This window comes from Plutella xylostella, chromosome 4 (assembly GCF_932276165.1).
Source record: "Plutella xylostella chromosome 4, ilPluXylo3.1, whole genome shotgun sequence".
NCBI lineage: Eukaryota > Metazoa > Arthropoda > Insecta > Lepidoptera > Plutellidae > Plutella > Plutella xylostella.
Genome location: NC_063984.1, coordinates 7,873,496 through 7,898,760, shown reverse-complemented (window position 1 = coordinate 7,898,760; position 25,265 = coordinate 7,873,496). Strand labels below are relative to the sequence as shown.

General features: G+C 38.4%; 1 protein-coding gene across 4 annotated transcripts in view; it reads right to left on the bottom strand.

Moving 5' to 3' along the window:
* LOC105388924 (protein muscleblind) overlaps positions 1–25,265 on the bottom strand; it is a 267,411-nt gene that overhangs the window by 120,840 nt on the left and 121,306 nt on the right. For 3 of the 4 annotated variants that reach the window (XM_038121243.2, XM_038121242.2, XM_038121245.2), the window contains exon 1: positions 1,242–1,427. The exons of the other annotated variant lie outside the window; for it this stretch is intronic. The gene's annotated coding sequence lies outside the window, so the exon portion shown is untranslated. Of the gene's footprint in view, positions 1–1,241; positions 1,428–25,265 lie in introns of those variants that run through there. 4 annotated transcript variants of the gene reach the window in all.

Genomic DNA, 25,265 nt, shown 5'->3' with positions numbered 1-25,265 from the left:
CAATTCTCCCTTGCCAATAGGTAGGTATGCAAATGCATTGCTGGTGCAGCCTATCACTGATCACCCGGCAAAACAGCCAGGCGTTAGCTCTACAGTCATGTAGGTACCAACTGCCACCGCTTCGGTCATCGAACGGTAATAATTGGAGTAAGAAGTATTTGTGAAATATAATAAAGAATTAGGTATTTATTTTCATGACGTTTTTCGTACCGCATAATAATAATACGCAATCAATAATAATAATAATACGCAAGGTAAAATTTCGTTTAAAAGATAATAATTTTTCTTTTAAACGAAATTTGCCTATAATATGTGTGAAAAGTAGGTAAGTACTGTTATAGCTAAGAACGGATCAATGCAAAAATTAATAATGATCAGCAATCATGTTAGCATTTATAAAAGACATACTGTGCTACCACAAAAAACTGTAAACACTGTTTAACAAGTGTTTAAAATGAAATTTGACAGATTTTGTAGGCGTTTGACAGCGCTAAACACCTGTTAAATACTGTCTAAGTTTTTGTGGTAAGGCCCACAGGGTTTAATATACCTATTTAGAGTGTCTTGTCACACTTCTCATAGAAGTCGGTGATCACTATGCATTGTCATACCATAGAGTCCGACAATGCTAACTTTGCAACAGAAACAAGTGCCAACGACAAAAAAGCTTATTCGCACTCTTGATTTCATTACTTTAGTTATTTTATAGGACTGTATGTATATTGTTTACCTATGAGATACCTAGCCACTTCTGGTAATCTTTCGTGAATCGCAGTGTACCTACTGTCGTGAAGTCTACTCTACTGTCTACTACTAACGCCCCCTACATTCTATAAGTGGAAACCAATCAATCACATTGTTTCATTGTTATGGCTTGTCATGGTGATTCATTTCATAACAAAAAATATGATTTTTACCATGAAAATAGTCAAGGAAACACATCACATCGTCAAGAAACCCCCAGTATACATTGTTTTGGCATACATTTATGGAATGAAAACACGATTCCACGAAAACACACAAAATAATGACTTCTCAGAGAGCGCAATCACTATGTACACTGGTAAGTTTGTAAAAAACATAAAAAGCAACAAAAACTCTCTTCTAAAGCATGAAAATATGTACGTAGAAGTGTAGGACACTCCACATTCCACACAAAAAGGCATAAAAGACTGAAACTGAGCATCGTACGTGATGTTAGAGGTTATGTTCTCTACAAACAAAAATACTAAGGCGTTTACCTTGTTTTTATGGATTCCGGAGTCGAATATCACTGTAAAATCACACAGGTCTTTGGGGTTTATTGCAATAATTAAAATATTAGTTAAAAAACCGGATTGCATCACAGAAATAACAAAATAAAACGGAAAACATTGAAAGCAGACAAGAAGCGCGACACGAAACGGCAAGCTAAGCAGCAGCTGACTGTGATTGTCCGAGCGCTGTGACTTTGTCGCGTGGTATTTGCGTTGCAAATCTGCTTACAAGCAACAATTTCTTAAGCTGATTATTGGCACAATTTATTGGTACATACTGTTATGATAACAAAGCGGGATAAACGATTTTATTATACCGAAGTTTGTGTAAGTAAATACCTATTTTATTTGATATTTTATAAAACAATACAAAGAAAGTTCTATGAAATGGCATGGTCAAAACGTTTCGCCTTATCTCTCTCCAAAAACTGAAGTTTCCGTTCAAAAATATTCAAGATTCACACAAAGAGAAAATGCATCAACAGTTTTGGACGCCGCTACAAGGCCACCTCCGGGGCTGCGCAACGTGGAGGCGTAGTGTAGGCGCGCACCGCGCCGAGCCGGAGAAGTACCGAGTCGCCCTCTAGCGGGCATATTGCGAGTTATCGATTCAGCGTCCCGCGCGCTCGAGCCACCGCCCGCCATTGGCTGTGCACCATAATTGGTTTATGTTGGTTGTTCGTAACATGAATTCAAATTTAGCGCGCGTTGGGGCTCTACAATGAACGGAGTGGAGTGTTTGTACAGGGGAAATTACCCGTTTCAGATAAAATCTAGTGAAATACTACTCAAACTTTGTTTCACACACTGTCTGCTTGTTTTAAACGAATAAAACCTGCGCCGGACCGTAGAACTCCATTTGGTACTAACTGACGTTAATTTTGAACTAACTGGAGCCTATAGGATATTGTATTGGTGCGATGTTTGCTTACTATGTACTTAACTACCTAGGTATAGTTCGGTACCAACTTCCGAATATCAAGTTGTTTGTTGGACTTATGGAGTGAATTTTACTAAGTACTACTTTCATTATTTTCAGCCACCTATGTAGATTCCTCTGAAGTTGTGAGGATTTCAGTCACGCTGCCTACTTGGTGAAAACTTTTTTTTTTGCTTTGTTTATTTGAGATTCTAGTTTAAGATACGAAATATACCTCATCTCATTTCTCAGAACACTTTCTCTCGTCAACAAATCTCACATTGTGTCCTTACATCTAAGTTGTAACTCCTGTGACCTATTCAGGGAAAACATCTTATTTGGAGACTGGGGACCTATTCATGGAACACTGTTTCAACTCCAGTGCCAAAAGTACTGTTTTGTCGTAGCACCATTTTTTCTGTCTTAGTACCTAGGTTGTTTTAATTGTACAAACTTATGTAGTAAATACCATAATTAAATATCTTAGGGTTGGATAGTTGGATATGGATAAGTTTGAATTCGCCATAATTTTGTACCTTTGTCTTTTTTTGTTATCAATTCATAATTGTTTATTGCAAAGATGCTGCCTGGGTCTTTCACACATAATTATAATATACAGTAAAATCTATATAAGTACGGTGGCCTGCGCCTAAAAGTATACAAGCGGAGTTTTTAAAAAAGCGATCCCTGATGATGAAGGGACCAGCTATATCAGTCATAAATCCGGGGACGTGATGTGTGTGATGTGTGTAGCAGTGGTGTTTATGTGGATGTGCTTGAGCAGCATGTGAGCTTGAGATCGCTATTTTATAAACTCCGCCTGTTAATAAATCAAAATAAAAGCAAAAAAGTCTGTATAGTTTGAGAATATACCCCTCTAGAGGCTCTAAGCGACAAGCAGGCTGCGCCGGTAGATCGTATCGCGGCAGTTTCGCTAAATAACATCCCGCTTTGTTTCACAAATCTTCAGGTAAACTATTCAGGGCAATTTCTGTACTTGCTTCAGTCAAGTTGCGGGTAGGTATCTAGTTACCTACCTACCTACCATTTGTTTACTTATATCAAAGTAAGTAGGTAGAGGTACATAAGATTTTATATGCGTAGAACTCTTTGCTACTAACAGATAGGAGATAGGAATACAATTTGATCAGTGTTTGTCCTCAATTTAATGTAAGAGGAAGCAGGCCTGTGTCACTCCGCGCGTGGGCGGCGCAGGCGCCAGCCTGGCGCCTGCCGCCTCGACGGGGCGAATCTAGTCGGCTGCCGCAAGCGGAAGACGATACACGCGCGCGCTATTTGTTCCTATTTCGTACTAGTTTATAAATGTCGTATTTACTCTCTGATTTTTAATTGGAAAGAATTCTGACATTTTATAAGTGATGCTACTAAAAAAGTTCTTTACCGAAAAAATGAAAAATTGCGATCCATTTCTGGGCAATAATTTTTTCTTAATATTTTTATACAAAAAAATAAATCTAAATATTTACTTGCTCAAGTAAACTAATACAAAAATAACAAATATTTCAATATAATAGCTGTTCCCGCGAGCTTCGCTTCGCCTTAATAAGTTTTCCCGTGGGAATTCCGCGATAAAAAGTAACATATGTGTTAATCCAGGGTGTCAGCTAACTTCATTCCAAATTTCATTAAAATCGGTTCAGCCGTTTTGACGTGAAGAAATAACAAACATACACACATACATACATACATACATACACATATACACTTACAAACTTTCGCATTTATAATATGAAGTAGGATCACGACTCACGACCCATGTATCGAATTAATTTTAATTGCTTTATTTTATTCTTTAGCATGGCATCACTTCCTACTAAATTCAGGGATAATAAACCTTTTTAATCAATTTCAAAAAAAGATAGTCAATTCGGTAAGTACATATAATATGTTCGGTATGTATGTAAGATTATTGGAACTGCACCATATTGACATATGACAATATACGAGTATTAGGGCTAATAAACAAATATTCAAAATTTTATAAATGTTTATGTACCTATGTACGTTTATATGCTTGTTGGTATGTATGTTTGTCCACGCATATCTCCGAAACGATTGATCCGATTGTCACTATTCTTTTTAAAGTAAAGTCACTAAAGTAACTAAAGTCACCGACATAGCTCACCGAGTTAGTAAGCTTAAGTGGCAATGGGCTGGTCACATCTGTCGAAGAACCGATGACCGATGGGGTAAACGTGTTCTGCTGTCTTACTCCCAGCGATGAGTCGCTGACACAATTTCACCTGTATCGCTAATTTGGTACCTCCACCGCACATTTTAGACTCACAGTTTGCTGTGACGACACGCAAGCCAGTCAGTGCACACAATACAATTTTATAGAGCGACATCTCTTTTTTTTACCTCTATTCAAATACGAACGCAACATCGCCCTGACATCGGCGCGGCTACCGTTTCAAAAATAATTACTAGTTGTTTTTAGATATATTTTCTACGACAGCGATAATTATATAAGATAATTTAATTGTATTTTTCACTGTTTGTAATATATTTAGGTAGGTACGGTAATTATTTCTCACCGTAGGTAAATACCCTTTTAATTTGGAGCGCCGCACTTAATAAAATGGATACAGGGACTAAAAAAAATATATTATAGTCTCAGATGTCCAGACTCGTATTGAAAAAGTGCCCAGCCCAAAAAGGTTTGTGATCTCTGATTTGTCTAAAATTGATAACTGTCAGAATTCCGTAAGATTACTAATAACAGTGTAGGTATTTATTAAAATTTATGAATAGAAAAATGGACATAGAAAGAAAAAAAGCAGCAAAAAAATACTGTGCCGTATTTAATTGCTTAAATGCGGATCGTGATCCAATTTTTTTTTTTTTAGATTACCAAAAGATGCTGACAGGTTAAACTAATCTAAGTATTTTATTGATTTCTTCTACGTTCCTTATTTGAAATGAAATTAATCCGAACTACAAACCCTTTTTTTCTCCATGTTAAACAAAGTCTATTCCAATTTTGTTTTCGTTAAAGTATTAAATTTACAGACACAACTACCTTCAAAATGTATTAATGAATCGATTATAAAATGTGCGCTGAGTGGGATTAGTGCTTAACGAAACTAACACGTTCTGTATCATAATATAAATTATATCCATAATATAAATTATAACGAAAAAAAACATGTTTTCACAAAATTAAATGTTTTAGGTACTTAGATTCATATATATTTTATGTACTTCAAAATATCTTAACTATGAAATTGTTATTGTTTTTACTGGTTATTTCCAATAGAAAAAAAGTTTGGAATAGCTTTGTATTCTAAATTCAAATTAATTTTGTTTTAAAACATGACATTCTTTTTACAAAGTCAGTCCGTTGCTTAGTAAACGTTGTAGTCTGTGGTGCTGAGGCAACCCTAAGGTGGCTTCTTTTTCAATGCGTATAACCACGTATAACTTATTATGCACCGTAGTCCAGTGAAATAAGGCGCATATTCCCACAAAAATTAATTGGTAGGTAAGTAAATAAAAACGTGTGTGGCTGGAACGCGATCTAAATTAGATCTTATTGCTTATGGGATGGAGTCATATTTCTTTGCAAGCCATTGCGAAGATGGACTTCTGTATCTGGTACTAGTTATTATTCTGTGGAGGAAGGCGGTATCCTAATCCTAACTAATATTATAAATTTATGCGAAAGTAACTGTGTCTGTCTGTTACTCTTTCACGCCAAAACTACTGAACGGATTTGAATTAAATTTGGTATACATATGGTGTAGACCTTGGGAAAGAACATAGGCTACTTTTTATCCCGGAATTCCCACTGGAAAACTTTTTAAGGCGAAGCAAAGCTCGCGGGAACAGCTACTAATTTATAATTGTGAATTCTCAGATTCTCACTTTTCGTTGAACACTCATTTTTTTTCTTTATTGGTTAGAAATAGCGACCGTATCGCCGGCGCGGGGTGGAATAAGTAGCTCTACCTACTACTATTTGTATATAGGTTCGTAGGTACCTAGTGTACCTACCTACAAATTGTGGATGAATCGAGAGGGCAGGTGTTCCAGTTAACGACCGTCTCAGCCGTATTTACCAACTTTCAGAATAAATAAACTCCAGCGACGCGAAAACAGAGATAACTCAAAAAGGCTGAACGCTATAAGTAATTTATTGCTCTGGAAAATTAAACTTATTGTAGAGATTTTTCAGGTTAATAATTTTCGGTTTTAAAATAACATATCGAAGTAAATATACGACGACCGAATGGCGTAGTGGTTAGTGACCCTGACTACTGAGCCGATGGTCCCGGGTTCGATTCCCGGCTGGGGCAGATATTTGTTTAAATACAGATATTTGTTCTCAGGTCTTGGATGTGCCCGTAAAATGGCAATAGGCCCGCCCCCTATTACATTGGGACTAACATAACACTCTGGCGAAAAGTGGGTGCAGCAATGCACCTCTGCCTACCCCGCAAGGGAGTACATTAGTACAAGGCGTGAGTGCGTGTTTTTTTTATTTTTTTTATACAGATAATATTAAATATTGACGTAAGTAAGTATAAACTACGTGTCTTAAAATTTTTCAAATATCATCGGTTCAGGTTCGGTGTCACTCTGAATAAAAGTTAGCGTGCAGGTCAGGCGCCAAGGTACAAAACAAGACATTACGAAGAACGCGTTTGTTTGAGGAAACATTATTTAAATGAAGATTTTCAAAGCGAAAAACTTAGAGGGGAGGTCGTGTCGCATTATGCATCGAGTGAGCGACACACCACGCGTCGCGGAACTTTTGCACTTTGCAAAATGCATAAGAACTTCGAAACACTCGGCTTGAGACTCGCAGTTTCTCAACAAACTCACAATTTTTCCTTTTGCGAGTCACTTAGCTACACGCGGATTGTTTCCTTTTTATTAAATCGCAAAAACATATACGGCGGCGCCGGTCAAAATCGAAAACGGTCCGGAACATGATGCGGAGTGTTATGCAACGCGGCGCAGCGGAGTTTGAGCTAAGCATACAGTTTTCACAACGCGAACCGAATAAGAGCAAATGAGATGTGCGCTAGTAAATTTTGCTGGCGGGTAGTTGTGAATTTTGTACGGGGGAGGGCATTATGCTATGCACGTAGTGCCCTGTCTGCGAGCGCGCGGCCAGCGGAGGCGCGGACGTGGCAGTACCGCCTCTCCTTGCACCGCTGCTTCCCTGGTACTTTCGTCGATCACGCTTATGCAACCTTTTCAAGTTATCAGTCACTTGAATAGCATGATGTGGTCAATACAGAACAGAAAGTAATCTAGAATTTGTTATATAAAAGCTAAGCTACTTTACTTGTGTAATTTCACTTGAGAGTGACTCCGCAGCCAGGCAGCGTTGCGGGGAGCTCGCGTGCCCGCCTATCACTGAGCCTCATTTATTATTGAAAACCTCTCTGCACTGAAACTTACCAGTAACTGTTCGCTTTTATGACAAATCGATGGCACCGGGGACCCTTTGCCGGGACGCATAAAGTATTTATTATTTTGTCTGCGTTTTGTAAATTAAAACTGAGTAAGTAGTAACCTGTTTCATGTTTTTGAGAATTTTTTGTTTAAATTTTAAGATCATGCAGATTTTCAGATACTAAACGTTTTATTTTGCTATACTTACCCAGAAGCAATTGAGGGATTCCTTGTATATTTATCGTCGTCGCACAGTAAACAATTGCTGGTAATTCACTACGGGCAAAGCGACATTATTTTTGTCGTAATTTCGGCGAATGTCCTTTAAAATATTCAGAGCGCCATGGAGAGGCAATTAACGTGCCCTGGAGCAATTCGGAGCGGGTTCCTGGCCACAAATGGCCGTGATAACATTAAGGTGACCCGCGCGAACTGTCCCTGAAGGCACCAAGTTTTTCTCAATGTGGCTGCTGGAAGGTATTCAGATGGTCCGGCCGGTGGGCAGGACACCTCAGAATGTAGAGTGTGAAAACTTTTGGTACTTGAAAAGACTGGAAGTTCTGAAAAAATACATAGTTTTTAAGTAAATAGATGTATGTGTACGTTTATAATTAGAACTGCCCATGCAGGCCGACGATCGAATCTGGGACCTTCGGCATAGCAGTCAAGGTCGCTAACCACTACACCATTCAGTCCTATACGTTGGAAGTATCTAATCCCTTAACTTAGTGTTAAAAGTCTTTCTTAACTAGTTTTCTTTAGAATAATTTTCTACACTTATCTCGGTATTTTGTAATATTTCGTTTAAGAGTTTCTTCGTTAAGTTGAAGAGTTTTGACAGCATTTTTTGGAAGTTTTCTATATCATTCTTCTGGGTAGCCACGTAGCGTTGGCTACACGCAAATGTGGTTTAGAAATCTCGGCTGCCTTCAAAAGTTTTAATATGCAGTACGAAGCGCGTTTATACCTGCTCGACCTGAAACTTTGCCTCCTAACATAACTTTCAGGTTTGCCTCAGCATTTTTCTGCATTTATTTTCTTCATATTGTTTCAACATACTTTTTCGCATAAAAGTATGTAGGTAAGTTGACTTAAATTTAAAATTTTGTTTGAAAATATATAGTAAATATTATATTTAAAAACACGGTTTGTTTGAAAATGTGTTTCGTTATGGGATTCCCCATGAAAACGTCAATAATTGTTTACCTTTTAAGTACTCAAAATCAGAGGTAGCTAATAATAACTGTAAACTCTACATACCTACGTAGGATGTCTGGTATAAAACGAAGATGACGAAGGGGGTGTAATCTGGCATTCCAAACAAAACTTGTGATCTTATTAGGCAAATAAACGAGTAGGAAAACTTGGATGACTCCCGTTGGTCCATACTGCATCTTCCTTACGACAATACTAAAATTTACATCTAGAATTTAAGGACTTTACCTGGTTTTATATTCTGAAAGAGATTTTAGTAAAAGCGTAGTTTAGGGTAAACCTGGATAAAGCTTTTATATGCCTTTACTCTTCAGGTATTCCGAAAAATAAAATCCAGTGCTGGCGCGAAGCAGTTTAAAATCTGATTATAGTGTAAATCTACTTCGGCATTGGTACCAAAATTACCAAGAAGACGTCTGATAGTTAGATAAGTTGTATCATGTCATTTTATTATTATTTATCATAATCTACGCACTATCATGCATAGACGGGCCTCTCCCCAAATCATTCATTGTCATAAAAGTCAGCTACATTCAGTAAATAAGATCCATTGAGAGCATTTTATAATAATAATAATATATCTTTATTTCAGGTGTAAAAAGCCCATATCATATCCTAATTACATTTACATTTATAAAATTAAAATATACAAAAGTAAATATCATTAAAGTTTAAGTTTAAAGACAATATTAATATATATGTATATAATAAGATTTCACTTTGGATAAAGTTCATGTCATTTAACGTTCCCACCACGATGCACAGCTAGCCAGTGCCTAAAAAATGGACCATTCAAGTCGTCACTCACCACTTGCAGTATGGTATTGCTGGAGGAGCGCACTCGGTCCCAGAAGCCCGCAACACGTGACCTCATTATTGCAAAAAAGTCAGGGACCCCAGCCTCCGCAAACATGCCTGACGCACTGCAGAAACGAGGATGCTTTAGAAGTATACGGAATGCATCGTTGTACTGAACCCTAAGAGTCGAGTATGCGCGTTTCGTGTAGTTTAGCCAGAGCTGACAAGTATAAAAGCTCTGGCAGTACGCTCTAAACAGAGTTACTTTTACTTGCTCAGTACAACGAGCAAACCGCCTCGCGAGCATGTTGCAGCGGACGGCCAGGGCCCTGCGCTCCCTCTCCAGGTCTGCATCATCACGTAGATCTGACGTGAGCACGTGTCCCAGGTATCTGAAAGTCTCCACAACCCGAACTGGCGCCCCCCTTAAAAAGAGTGGAAGTACTCTCTCAGGACCCTTCCCCGATCTGAATACCATCATCTCCGTTTTCTTCTCGTTATACTTTAGACCATGCGCTTCAGCATAACGAGCACATGTGTCCAAAAGCCGACGAAGACCCTCAATTGAGGGGCTGAGGAGCACCATATCATCAGCATAACTCAGGTTGTTTATGTAAACATCACCTATGTGGCATCCAATTCTGGTGCTCCTCAGCTCCACAATCAAGTCATTCACATAAAGGTTGAACAGATCGGGAGAAGTAAGTCCACCCTGACGCACACCACATTCTAGCCTATACTCGCTAGACATGGTGTCGCCCCATCTAATGTGATTCGTTTGGCTTCCGTACCAGTATCTCAACAGATCCACCACTTGACTGTTGACATTTGCCTCGTAAAGTTTTCTCCATAGTAAATTGTAATTTACTAAGTCGAAAGCCCGGCTTAAGTCCAGAAAACATGAGTAGACGGTTGTTTCACGCTCCGTATAGTATTTTACTGTATGTTTTAATGCCAGGATGGCAGAATCCGTTGAGAGACCGGGACGGAAACCAAACTGAGAATCATCTATTCTTAACTGGCCCACCAGCTCAGGCTGCAGAAGCCGCTCCAGCACCTTGCCGAGGATAGTACCTAGTGATATCGGCCTGTAGTTACTGATACTTGAAAGGTCTCCAGTTTTATTTTTAGGCACCGGCACTACGACAGTTTTCATCAACTGCTCCGGGAGATAGCCGTTGGCAATGCATCTGTTGAACAGCGCACTCAGTACAGTGTAGATGTGATCACCTGCGTAGAGGAAGAGGATGTGCTCAACACTGAGCCCGTCGATCCCGGGTGATTTACCACGGACCATGTTCCTTACCACTAGTGCTATTTTAGTAATACGAGTACAATATAGCCTGGTCAGTAAATGGTCTAAACATGAGAAACCTTAAAACAAACGCCTCCGAGATACAGTTATCTAAATCTGTCAAGTTAGCAACCCTAGAACTAGTCGAGCTCTCCCTCGTTTAAAAAGAAATTGTGTTTGCCAGTGGGGGCGGGCCCTCTTAATATGAAAATATGGCTTAGTTCAAAGAAATCTTCCATTTAATTTGCATTAGTTCGTTCACTCGCAAAGTACTAACCATGTTTTTGCAAGCAGGTGCAGCATGCTAAGCCGTAAGTAGTTATTCGTTTTTCCAAAATTGGGGAACGAAAATCTTTTCATAATTCAGAGTTTAGCTTGACGTGCATGTACGTAGTTTAAATTGTTGCATGTTCGGAAGGAATTTCCTAATGCAGTATTTCAAATTCAGGTACGATTAAAGGTTTCAAAATTAATGCTGTTGGAAATAGTTAAAGGATTGAACAAAAAACGTAATCACACATAAACGTAAATTTCATCAAGAAGATTTCAATGAGTAAAAAATTTAGGTACTCATCGGTAATGTGTATCTACCTGTACTAATCAAAGGTATAAGTTATTAAACAAATGATACCCAGGTATTCGTCAACAGTACCTTTGCTAACTTGTTCCTTTCTCAACATGTCTCCCGGAACCTGTTGACAGAAGCCCGCAATGTTTAGTCTGTCGCAACTACCGCCCCATCGCGGGCACTGTGTGTGTCTTCACTTCATAATCTAAGGATTTCCCGGGAAATATTGAAGTAGGTAAGCTCGTCATATCCTTGTTGCGGCGGTTAAAGCGAAACTGAGGGATTTGTCGCATTAACAGTCTTTATAAATGTATAATGTGGGCGCTTCTTTCGTATCGTAGACATTTTCTGTAAGTACAGTTCTTATTTCTAAAATGTTAGCATCTTGTTATTAATATTATTAGTTATATAAATGAACCTTAGTACATAAAACCTTTGTTTTACGGGTCGAATACTTTGAACTTACATAGAATTGGAGTGCAATTGGATAGAGTTCGTAAGACAGCTCGCCGAAACGTATAACTATCGATTGGACATGAAAATTTTCGTTCGGAAACGTGTCTCGAAGAAAGTGCAGATACATTTGGAAGTCGTTTCGCCGGCTGAGATCCTGCCCGTCGCGGCGTCTTGCCGGTTTAGTTTGAAATTTCATTCTTTTCGAACACATATCTCGACTTCGTCCGGAAATCTACTTTGCATTCCTCATCCTAATGGCCATTGAGAGAAAATTGGAAAGGAAGTTTCGTATTCGAATTTCGCGTTCAGAAACTTTAAAGTTCTATACATAATAAGTACTATTACTTACCTGTTATATGCACGCGATTTTCAAACACCACTTTGATTAGTGCAATGCAGTCATGCAGTATTATCACGGTTGCGTAGTAAAAAACGAGGTTTCACGAATTTTCCTTTTGCGAAATTCGCATCAAAACTTTTACCTTACAAATGTAATAACGGTTATAAATTACCGTGGGAGGTAAAATAAAGAACAGAGGGTTCACACAATGTTTTCGTGGAATTCGTTCAAGGGAGGGTACAGCCATAATGTGCGGCGGGAGGGTGCGACCTCATCGGCGGCGCTCTATGGTGTCAATGACATTTATCGATTCCGAACATTCCTAGAAATGTTTACCGTAATTGCAAATTGCAAGGGATGCACCCGATGGCTGCTTCTTCTCTTTTCAATATTTAATGTGCCGGTTCTTTGAACAAGGCTTAACGGGAACTTGTTCATTTGACGACTTATAGATTCTACTATGACTTTTTAATGTACCTGCTAGTCGCCACTTTACCCTCATTAAAGTTAGGTAGGTAGGTACTAACAGTAGGAGCTAAGACTTGGAAGTTGCAAAGAAACCTACTTTCATTCCCAGTTTAATCAATGGTTTAGCTGGAATCACAGGGGAGCAAGTGTTCTCTAGTTAGTATCTGACGGTTGCAGCGGCTCCCAACCCGCGGCCCGCAGCCTGCAACCCGATGCACCAAGTAATTTATAGCCGTGTTTACTGCGAGGCCCGCACTTTATATTCATTACCCACCTGGAGACTGCTCCAGAGATTTAATGCGTCATACAATCACTGCTCGCGTTCTTATTTTGCACTAATCAAATATTTATTTAATTGCAAAGATATGGAAGGTGGTTCGTATGAATGTTTGATGCGGCGTTTGGGGATGTTTAGTAGCGTTGCGGGCGAGTGTTGCAAATTGTTTTGTTGAATTATTTGTTGCGGGTCGAATTGGGGCGTTGCACGCTCGCACCCGCAACAACGGGGCTTGGGAACGGAACTGGATATTACCTTACTGCTTTCATATGGGAAAATTAAACTCCATCTAATTGAGTGATAGAAAGAGACACGTGGTTTATTTTTAAACCATCGAATTTCATAAATCACACAAACACCTGCATTTCAAATGTTTAAGTTAGGTAGAGAAGAATATAGATTTAGATGCTTTATACTTATAAACGATTTACATTTACGTAAGTAGGTAGGTACTTACCTACCTACTTACGTAAATGTAAATCGTATTCAACATTTCTATACGTACTCAGTTATTTAAACAAAACAAAAACGTACCAAAACCTACTAAGGAAACTGTTGTTAAGTCGCGACAATCCCCTGAAATTGCAAGTAATTAATCACAAAGACATTTGTCGGCAGATCCGATGTGGGCTGATGCCGCAAATACCAGGACAGTAAGTTGACCACTGAAGTTTACATTGCCAACTATTTCAGGCACAAGGAAACAAGTTATGAAGTTAAAGGGCCAAGCAGAGGGCTCCATACAAACAATGTTTCCATTTTGATTGAAAACCACCAAGTATATAATGTTGAAATAATATATTGCGTGACCACAGTGACATGGACATTTTTATTAATAGCATAGCATCTATTTCCAATGAGCTGGTTTCTGACTACTTTGGTTCTCATAAACCTGGTTAGTTTAATTTAGTTTGATTTCTTTGTTTTTGTTTTATAATTTAACTCCCTCTTTTTGTTATAAAGTTATGTGTATTTGCGATTAGATTCAGTCTAAGCTTTATTTATTTATTTATTTATATAGGAAAATCAACAGCGTTACAATGGTACAAATACAAGGTAAAATCATAATAGTAAGGCCAATTACAGATTTCCTCTAATATTACTGTATATATTATGTGTAGAAGTTAGTTTTATTATTAATTTTTATTTATTTAACAAATTAGTGTAGGTACTATGTGCCTAGGTTTACATCTTATTCTTTTAATTACTTAGGTTAGGTAAAATTAATCGCAGCTTGCTTATAGGATAGGTGGGAAAGGGGGGGGGGGGAGGGGTAAATATTATAATTATAATATGATTTTTATAAAAATATATATAAATAAATGCAATATAACTACTTTATCAATTTATTAGGTAAATAATATGCATTATAGGTAATCTATAATTTTGTGCTCACAAGAGAGTTAACTTTATTTTTAAAGGACGGTTTTGAGAGGTCAAATAAGTCTAATTCACTGAAGTGTTTATTATATGTCCGGGTAATTCTAGTCAACACCGTGTTCTGTGCGTAGTTAGTCCGACTAAGCGGAACATGCAGCAGCGGAGTGTGGCGCGTGCGGCGCGCGGGCGCCGCCAGCCCCACCTCCCGCAGCAGCGGTGGGCAGTCCACGCGGCTGCGCAGCACGTCGTGAAGGAACATCATGTCCGATACGATACGACGATTATTAAGGGTCTGCATGTTGAAGTGATGACAACTACTCTCATAGGAATCAAAATACTTCCGGGACTTGTAGTTAAGATGGTTTATAAACTTTTTCTGGATTCTTTCTATTTGGTGATCGTACGTGATATACTGGGGAGTCCAGATACAGAAGGCATATTCGAGAATGCCACGGACATAAGCGTTATATACCATTTTGATACTGTCAATATCTTTGATAGGCTTACATGCTCGTATAACAAAGCCCAGGTTTTTGTAAGCTTTGTCTGTGATTATATCTATGTGTTGATCCATTAATAGTTTACTGTCGAAGTATACACCCAAATCTCTCACCAAATCTGTTTTATCCATAATAGTATTTTGTAGGCTATAAGGAAATTTAATCGGGGCACGTTTACGAGAAAATGATATAGTTTGACATTTATTAACATTAACTTTAATCCTATTTGTTTCGTAGTATACTGACAATCGATTCAAATCGGCCTGTAAGTTATGACAGTTAGCTTCAGTTTTTATGTCCAAGAAAATCTTTGTGTCATCTGCGTACATAAGGAATTTCGAGTGTAAAAAGCATGTGTAGATATCGTACAGGTAGACGTTGTAAAAGAGTGGCCCTAAATGAGATCCCTGGGGAACTCCGGAGGGGATTTGCACAAAGTCAGATTTGTAACCTCCCACGACAACTGCCTGAGATCTGTTTGAGAGGTATGACTCCACCCATCGAAGGAGATCGCCGTGTATGCCAAGGTGCCGTAACTTACGCAGCAGTATGACGTGGTCCACACGATCGAAAGCCTTTTCGAAGTCTGTGTAGACCACGTCAACTTGGCTATGATCATCCATTGCTTTGTGAACGAAATTTATGAATAGAGACAGATTTGTTGTTGTTGACCGACCTTGTAAAAACCCGTGTTGCTCCGTAGGTATACTGCGGGACAGGGATGTGTAAAGACTACCATACACCAATTTTTCAAATATTTTTCCGAAGATATTCAACTTGGATATTGGCCTATAGTGGTCTACTTTGAGATTCGATCCTTTTTTATGAATGGGGGAAATGTAAGCTTCTTTCCACTTGATTGGGAAAATACCTTCTTTGAGAGACCTATTTAAAATAATATAAAGGGGAGTCACTAGTGCTGGTAGACTTCTAACAATAAAAATTGGGGGTATGCAATCACTTCCAGCACCTGTATGGATATCAAGGGACTTTAGACATTTTGTTATTTCGTCGTGAGTTAAGGGTCTGCAATAGGGAATCGAGGGTTGGCATTGTCATAGAATTATGTAGTAAATGATGCTCTACAGCCTTGAAAAAAATCATACAGGTAGTTGAAGAGTCTAGCTAGGTGCTGAATCATTCGAATTTAAGTAAATGATTATGGATAACTGTAAATTAATTTCAGAATATCAAGAAAAACCAGTCAATCACACTCCCGTATTGTAACAACTGTGTCGTAATTATTAAGAATTTTCATATGATTTTTATCATATTATAAAGTTAAAGGCTTGGACTAGGCGCTAAATACCTTGTTTTTTAATAAACACACACTTATTTTGTGTAAATTAATCCCAAACTTGAGCAATTTTTTTCCCTCAAATCTTCATAGAAATATCTATGGCGGCTTTCTGTGTTATAAAATCATAAACACAAGTGACGTTTGACTCAGTTGGCCGCTGGCCTCCAAAGAAGGGTCACGTCGGTTTAGGCAGCACTGACAGCTCGCGATCTTATCGTGTACAGATACAAAATCACTGCACATTGGTTGTCATTGCACTTTTTCAACTTTTATGACACCAACATAATTTGATTTGAAATTGAGGAAGCATAATTCTTCCAGTATATTCAATACATTAAATTAAATTAGATAGTGTGCAATATTCTCGTGATATTACAGTCTCGTAAAGGTCTGATGAGGAGCAGGAATATATCGAATGGATCTAAGTGATGACAATACGCACGAACATTAGGTTAGGGATCAAAAATACAGTCTCTTGGTGCTGGTTGAGGTATGGTCTCGTGAGGATCTGATGAGGGCAGTAACACGGTGGTGGCTCAATTTTATTTCAAAGATGTTAATAGCTAAAAGCATCGAGTTTGGGCTATTAAGTATGTTTTTCAGAGAGAGAGAAAGAGATTTTGTTTTTCCTCTGGATGTGTTAGGTTTACTGGGTTTACTAAGTTCATTCTGTTAATGGCATCAAGTTGTTATGTGTTCATAAGTAATAATTATTTATTAACAAAATGCTGTTGATTCTCCACGAAAATGTAAAAATAAAAATAAAATAAATAAAAATAAATTCGTAACGTAAAATTGTCAATGACGGAATTTCTTCTATAGACAGTAGCCACAAAAAAAACAAACGATAGATGGCGTGATTTGAAGATAAAGATAAATTTTTTCGACACATAGACAGCAACAACAAAAAAATACAGATTTAAAGAAAAGAAACACATACTTATACAAAACAACAAAGAAAAAAAAAGGATACACATCAAAATAACTGGAAAAAATATAAGCCCCAATTTACTTGTGTGGGACAGGGAGTACCATAATATTTTTTTTGGGGTACTCCCCATCTATGCGAAATATAAGCTTGATATCTTTACCCGTTTCTGAGAAAAAGGGCGGTGACAGACAGTCAGTCAGACAGACGGACAACAAAGAGATCCTATAACGGTTGCTTTTTTTCTTTTGACGTTCGAAACCCTAAAATTAAGTAAAAATATTATGCTGCCAAAAAATGTACTTACAGGTATTGAAAAAGCGGTATATAAACAAATTATACCAGCAGAGGGTTCACCATTTAGCTGAATGTTACTTAGAAAACGGCCTTGAGTGGCGGTCAAGTTGGTCCCCGCCTGCGATACTTTCCATTAACATTGGGACTCGTTTTCATGTTTTTAGCGTACAGTCAGGTTTTTAGTTTTTTATAATTGTATTTTTTTATTTGTAACTTTTTAGTTGTTTTTATTTTATGAAATTTTACGTCGGTAGGTAGTTCATGATCATTTTTTATTTCAATAATTTTGGTGTTGTTATTTAAATACCTTCAATATGCATATTTTTGTAATGTGAAAATCAAGTCCTTTCATTTGATACCTTACACGGCAAAGTTGAATTATTATTTTTTCGATCATCACGTATGTCCTCAAGAGGGCGCTATGTACATTTTAATGGAACGTCACATAGCCTATAGCCATTGCGCCATCAATACGCTTCTAACAATACCTCATACATCAAAATCTATCAAGCCGTTTAGGCTACAGGAGGGAACAAAGAAACAGACAAACATACATATATACATACATACAATCAAAAAACATTACCCTCCTCCTTCGGCAGTCGGGTAAAAAGGAGTAAGACAGGGGGTCATTCTGAACTTTTGCTCTACGAGTTTTGGAAATTAACAAAAAAAAACCTTTTTCATAGAAACTTTGTTGGACATGTGACTTTTTACCATGGAAAACGAATATTTTTTTTCGCGAATTTGCAAATCTCGTAGAACAAAAGTTGTTCAGAATGACCCCTTGAGTCATCCCCTTTTGGCATAGTATAGCCCTTTTGCGACACTATGTATTTACTTTGCTTTGTCGTCGGGGTTCAGTTGGCTGGAGGATGCCCGAAACTTATTATCTACACTTTAATACTTTCAGTTACCTTTCTACAAGTAAATACCACATTTGTTTGAGAAAGCTAATCGGGTTCCGAGTATAGAGTAAAGTGGCACCCCTATTAATTTCTACTCTTTCCTGGTGCCTACCAGTGTAAGTAAGAATTATACTTACTTACCCTAAAATCACCCAAAATGTACTTGAACATAATTGTCAATAAAGTTGGCGAGTAAAAGTTTATCGACCCACTGTGCAAACTTACATGTGTGCGTGTCACTGCGTGTGCTGTGTGAAGAGCATTGAAAACCCAAAATTGGCGCGGCACGTCACCCTGTACGGGCCCTTAATGATAGTGAATGGCATGGTGAACTGGATCCCATTTGTGGTGGAGGTAACTGAATATCCGGATAGCTGTCAGCACCCTCAACAAACACACTATAGAAAAAGCTATTAAATGCACCACAGATATCTGGGCCCTCCGTGTACTTTTTGTCTTTGAATGTTACGACTTTAGGGAACCTAGGGCTATTTCGCATATTTTTTATAAAAGACCAAAAACATTTAGAATTTTTCTTTATATTAATTTCCATTTCACGGATATATTTATTTTTACATTCGACTTCGATTTTACGTTGTCTCTTTCGGAGCAGAGCAAATTCGTTGTAGTCTAATCTATTTTTAAAACGTTTCCAGCGAGCATGGGCTTTGGATTTTTCTTTTATTACTCTCAATAAAGCACTGGTGTACCAAACAGGATAGGTATTAGGTTTATAAGTGGACACTTTCGGCACAAATTCGTCAATACACTTATAAAGGTGATCGTACAGTATTTGAACGTCTTTATCTACCGATTCAGTGCTAAGTATTTCCCTCCAAGGTATATCATTAAGATATTTTATAATAGAACTATAATCTCCTTTAAAGAATTTTTGTTTGATTATTATATTTGATTGAAGAGGAGTAGAAGAAATGTCAGTGGCTTCTAGTAATAAGGATGGATGAAAAACGTCTTCCATTATAAGAGGGTTGTCGGAAGATGTATGTAGTTCTAAAGGAAAATTGCTGAAAACCAGGTCTAATGTGTTATCAGAAGAGTTACGGATGTTGCTATGCTGAGATAGCCCCAAGATACCCAAAGTGTTAGTTAAGCTAATTGCGGCCTTTTGTACTTCAACCGGTCCACGTTTTAGAAAAGTAGGTATTTCGCCACTCCAGGTGATACAAGGTAAGTTAAAATCGCCCAGTAAAAGAAAGTAGTCATTGTCATACTTTGTAGTAATTTCAGTTGCTAGGTTCAAAATAATTTCTATATCCCTCGGTTGCGTTTTCGTATCGCCTGGTATGTAGGTACAAGCTATGTGAAGGTTTGAGTTAGAGGTGCAGTTTAAGTTATTTGATGGAATTGTTACCCATAAGGCTTCAGCTGGATCGCACACACCACCCAGATACGCTCCCAGGCCCTGCTTCACGCAAATCATTACGCCGCCGCCAGAGCGCTTTTGTGTCTCAGTAAGATTTCTATCTAAACGAAAAACGTCGTATCGGCCATCACAGAGTTCTGCATCAAAAATACCGTTATGTAGCCATGTTTCGGTTAGCGCAATTATATCAAAATTATTACATAAAATGGAAGAATGCAGTTGATGACATTTCGTCCGCAGTCATTGAGTATGAATGGTCTGGAGACGAAATAGGCAGACGTTCCCCTCTGGCGGGGTGGTAGGCCAGAAAGGCCCACCGATTTATAAAAACTAGTTGCAGTCTCAATTTTCACTAGACTCAATCTAGTTGGCAAAGCGTTCGTTTCATAGAAAATGATTTGTTTACATACTAAAATGACAGCTTCAATTCATAGAATATTTGGATTCCGGATTTGATCACAGATTTGGTCATGGTTTATTGTTATTAGCTGTTTCCTAGCAACCAATGTCAAAAAAATGCAATAGTGATGTACCGGTATGTAGATATGTATTAATCGATAAAAAAAGGTCATAGTTGGGAAGCGTCCGTAGTCGAATTGGCTTCAGTAATCGTAACTGATCACTGAGGTTAAGCAACAACTGATACGGTCAGCCATTGGTAGGTACAGCATGAGTTACCGATTTCAAATTGTTCTTTTCTGGACGCTTCCGTGCTTCGGACGGGACGTTAAGCCGTGGGTCCCGGTTGCTGCTTCGGCCGCAGTCGTTAAGCCTAGTCAGAGGCCGCCCGAAGGGGCTGCTTGAAAGCATCTGACCGTCGGGTTGCCCACTTACTCGACAACTTCAGTGCATTGTACTCATTCAAAAACGGCGATACGGCTCGCGACCTATCACGTGAGTATAAATGTACAGCGAAAAGCGGGTGACTTCGTTTATTAATCATTCCTAATTAAATTTAACTATACCTAATTAATTTGAAATTAGTATTTCTAACCCATGTTCTCGAATTCATCGATAACACTTATCGATAATTGTTACATCCATTGGCAAGAAAAATGAAGACACTGTGTTCATTATTAAATGTCACTTCACGTAACCCTTATTGCTGGGAATTAAAACTCATTATGATATGTCCCATGAGACATAATCATGGTAAACGGTAAAATTTCCCCTCGCAAAAATTGGCAGACTTTTTTGTATCAAGAAAGATCGCTATGACGCTTCCCGAGGGTACACCCGAGTCCGCGTTGTTCTATGTCCGCAGGTATTTATAAGTAAAAATCAGTCGGTAGTATTCTAATGGTATTATATTATTTGTATTCAAACAACGAGGACGGTGGACCGTGCGATAATAACTTGTACGCCGTAAACAGTCTGCCAAAATAGTTAGCTTGTTAGACGGTTGTTTAATGCAAAGAGGGTTTAATGACTCGAGACATAAGGTTACATTTATAATAAAGCTTAGGTATAGATTTGTATTGTAGGTAAAATTTAACGAGGTGTTGTGTACTAAGTCCCAGTAAAAGTAAAGTATTAATGTATGCTTTAGTTTTAATTCAACCGTGAGTGATAGTAAAATAGTTTAGTTAACCCTCCCTATACTACCTAACTAAGCTACCTAGAGGTGGAAACTTGTGCAACATAAGCTACCCTGTCATTGTTATCTACAAAATAAATTAGTTATGTTTTCCTAATATAGTAAAATAAAATAAAATAATAAAATAATTGAAGAAAAATAAATATAGTTGTAAACCTATTTGAAATAATGATTTAATCAAGTGCTTCAGATACAAGTTGTCCAGCGGTAGATGTTCGAAATAAATATTAATCAAATTTATGAATCTGAACAGACTGAAAAGTGAGTAAATAGAGGAAGTGTTCATTCAGAAGATGTTTAGGCTAATAGGCTCCGGGCATCGCGCGCGAGCATTACTTCTGCCGGCGGCGGCGGCGGCGGCGGCGGGGAGCAGGCTCGGGGGCTAATCTGCCGCGTGAAGAGCCTTATTATACCCCCATTTATTATTTCACCCAGTATTTTTCTTCCCAAAGTCAAGTACCACTGCTTCACATTGTCGGGTAAAATTTTTACTCTTCAACTTGCTGAAAGAATTAAATTGCCTCCTTTCAGTGGCGTTTTCGCGTTTCATAAAGTTTTGAATTTTAAATTATGTTAATTTCGCTGCAGGTTTTCTAACCGCTGCTTACGTCGAATTTTTATTCATGTGCCCGACCGAACTCATTCCAGTTTGGCCAACCGGGTCGACTCGGTCCCACGAATTGTGGACAGGTGTTTTGGCATTAAATTTTCTTATTAAGACGGTATGTTTTGACAAGGTAGATTTCGCAGTGCCAACAAAAGGCAGGTTAAATGAGCAAAGCTGTGAGGCGAGCGGCTGAAACGGAGCAAGTTATGACAAAGTGAAGCCGCCGCCGCCGCCGCTGCCGCGCCGCCCGCCCGCCCCGCTGCCGCGCCGCCCGCCCCGCCCGCTTCGGCGCCGAACTCTTAAATTAGCGCTAACTTAGACCACTTAGCTCGTTCAAGTTTTGTTTGCAGACGCCATAAATATTCCATGTAGCGAACTAGTTACAATACGCCGGTCGCGCTCGCTGCATTGTTCGCGAATCAAAGCCTCTTTTGTATTGCACTGTTGCATAACATTCCCCTTTTTATTTTCCGCTGCAGCTTAGTCCCGATGCTATCAGAAATTTATCAGGTCAATTCCAGAATCTACACTACATGCGTGCAAGCGAACAATTGCAATTCAAATGCGTATCGCATAGTTTCAGCGGATTCCAGCCAATAATTCGATTTTGCGGTTATTTAGGTGATGTAGTCCAGCATTTGCTGGGCGCAGGTGCAGTCACACTGAACCGATTACCGACCGGCGCATCAGGCAACAACACTGAACACTCAATATGGACGCCCCGTACACAGAACAATGGGGAAGGCCTTAAAATTTAAAAAAGAAAGCCCAATGTAATGCAAATTTGTTCTTATGTATTTTTCTTCCTTTTTAAATTGGGTTTGCTTTTGTTCGGAATGGAAATTAATGTCTAACTTAAAAGTAAAGACAAAAAGCCGTTGTTAAGCTGAATGAGGCGTCATTATTCAATTTTGCGGAAAAACTGTAGCGTCCCCTTATTACTTCAGTTAATGCAATAGTGTTCAGCGGACGTGGTCAAAATACGAAGCCGCGGAGCGCTAGGAGTCGGCAATTAGGGGACTCGTGAGGTGACGTTTAAGAACGAGTGAGTTATTGTTGCTGGGAGGCGGAGGCATATTTCAGGCGAGCTCAGCGCTGCAGCACACCTGCAGCGCAATCCGTCGCTAGTTCGATTAATTCGCATAACGAGGCAGGTCCATCACCCGGCCGCTCGTTTGTCTCCGGGCCTGCTATAAATACATCAGCGCACTTGCAATTTAATCCGTCCGGTTCCGCTCCCGTGCAGCTCTCTACTTCCACAATACTACACGTTTCGGCTCAGCGAAAGTTGCTGCAATTAATCTCCCACGTGGGAAACGCTCGCCGGCAATTGTTTGAATTGGAAAGATATATCCTGATGAAGAATAACATAGTAATTTTCCCAGCGCACGGAAAATGAACTCGTGCCTTATATCCCCTTTGTATATTGTGGCGCGCACCGCGCGGCTGCAAGTAACAGTTCGTATATTTAGAAAATTTGCAAATACGGACAAAGAGCACGCCAGGATAGTCTCTGTATGCAAATACTATTTCATGGTTCTATGCAAGAACCCTGCAAGAACCACATCGAATTTTTATGCATTCTTCCTTTGAAGACTACTTTCGGAATGTTGGGAATAAATTAAATTTTCAACTTGGTATTAGGTAAGTTAGTATTAACTTTATAATTTTAGAAAGTAATGTAAATATTTTAAAGGTTGAGGATTTAACAGTGATACACCCAATATAGGTACACTTACTGTAAGTGTTATTTGTTATTTATATTAGCTTCATAGCTTCGATAAATTCAGTAACATATTGTAATGAAAATATTTGAGTATTTTTTTTTATTTTTCAGTTCTTCAGTGTATAATTATGGATCTTGAGAGTATGTGATTTTATGTGAGTATGATATATATTATGTGATTATTATGTAGCCTTGTTGCTTATACAGACTACTAAAAGATCTCTGTAAAACAGCAAGAGATACAAATACATATACAATTAATTAGGCACTAGCATCAGCTCACCCGCACATAGCTATGAACAATTCATAGGCAAATCTGTAGTAAGCATGTTAACATGCCTTCGGGGCTATTGCGGTCTAACCATCCGTAGCGCATCTCTATATGACGAGTAATACGCATCTAATGTTGTGTTAATGGGAGATTTTCAACCATAGACAAAGACCGATTAAGGATGGCGCTAGTAAAACTTCATACTCAACAGCACTGCATTTTTTTAGCCGGCATGGATTCCATTCCTTTTAGCCAGTACAAAAACCCAATGGATGTGAATTCAACCATATGCAATAACTAGCTGTTATATTATGCATAATATTAAGTGTTAACTAGTTTAAGACAGTTTTGTACCATTTATAACATCGTCCCCTCAGAAGAATGCAGCTCATAAAAACCGACAGGCTGGATGCCATCTATTGGTCGATTTTGGAACTTTTAAACGTCAAAAGAAAATCTCCCATTGTGTGATGTGCTCAATAGCTCTACCTATTTGCTGTATTGAACTCGTGATTATGATTCGGCACATGCATTAAGTCGCCTTTAAGGTTCACACAGGTTCACATCGAGTTATGAATGTTTATAATTTTCCAGTTTGTCACTTGAGAATGTCAAGATACGCACAACTTAAACAGTGGTTGGCTGAATTGACACTGAGCAAGGCTTAATTAAGAAAACATATTATATTGTTGAGTACTATCAAGAAGCTGAAGCTGAAATTAAATATATGCAATGTTTGTGCTGCGTTAGGTACCTACGAACATAAGAACTTTTTTACGATTAAAAATATTTCAGAATAAATAAAGCCATTGATTTCAATTATTCTAGTTAGAGGAGCTCTACTCTTCGAGCCCTGCTACCATGTCCCTAATTAATTATTTCAGGACCTAATGATAGTGATGAATATCTAGGTTTTCTTGTAGATATAGGTTTACGTAACTTATAATTTTACTGAGCTTCTAACTTGACTAAAACACTAAATTGGACAAACGGTCTCGTGCATAAATTATCTGGCACACTATAAACAAAGTGGCAATCAGAAACAAAGGCGATTAACATTAATCTAATGTTAATTTAACGAAAGAGTTAAAATGCATTAGCTGAGCCGTAAGTCTTTTCAGTCTGCGAGCGGGTTGGCGAAAGTGCATTAGACATTAGATGCTCATCCGTAAATTATGTATGCAATTAGAAGTAGTGATGTTTGCAGAGCCGCGCTGCTCCAAGGAATCTTAGGCCAGTACTCGTACACTTTGAAATCAGGGTTTCGTAGCTAAATAATTATGCTTATTCTTTGTAAATTGTCACGCAACACCAAATCTAACTTGTTTAATTGGTGATGACCTATAAAA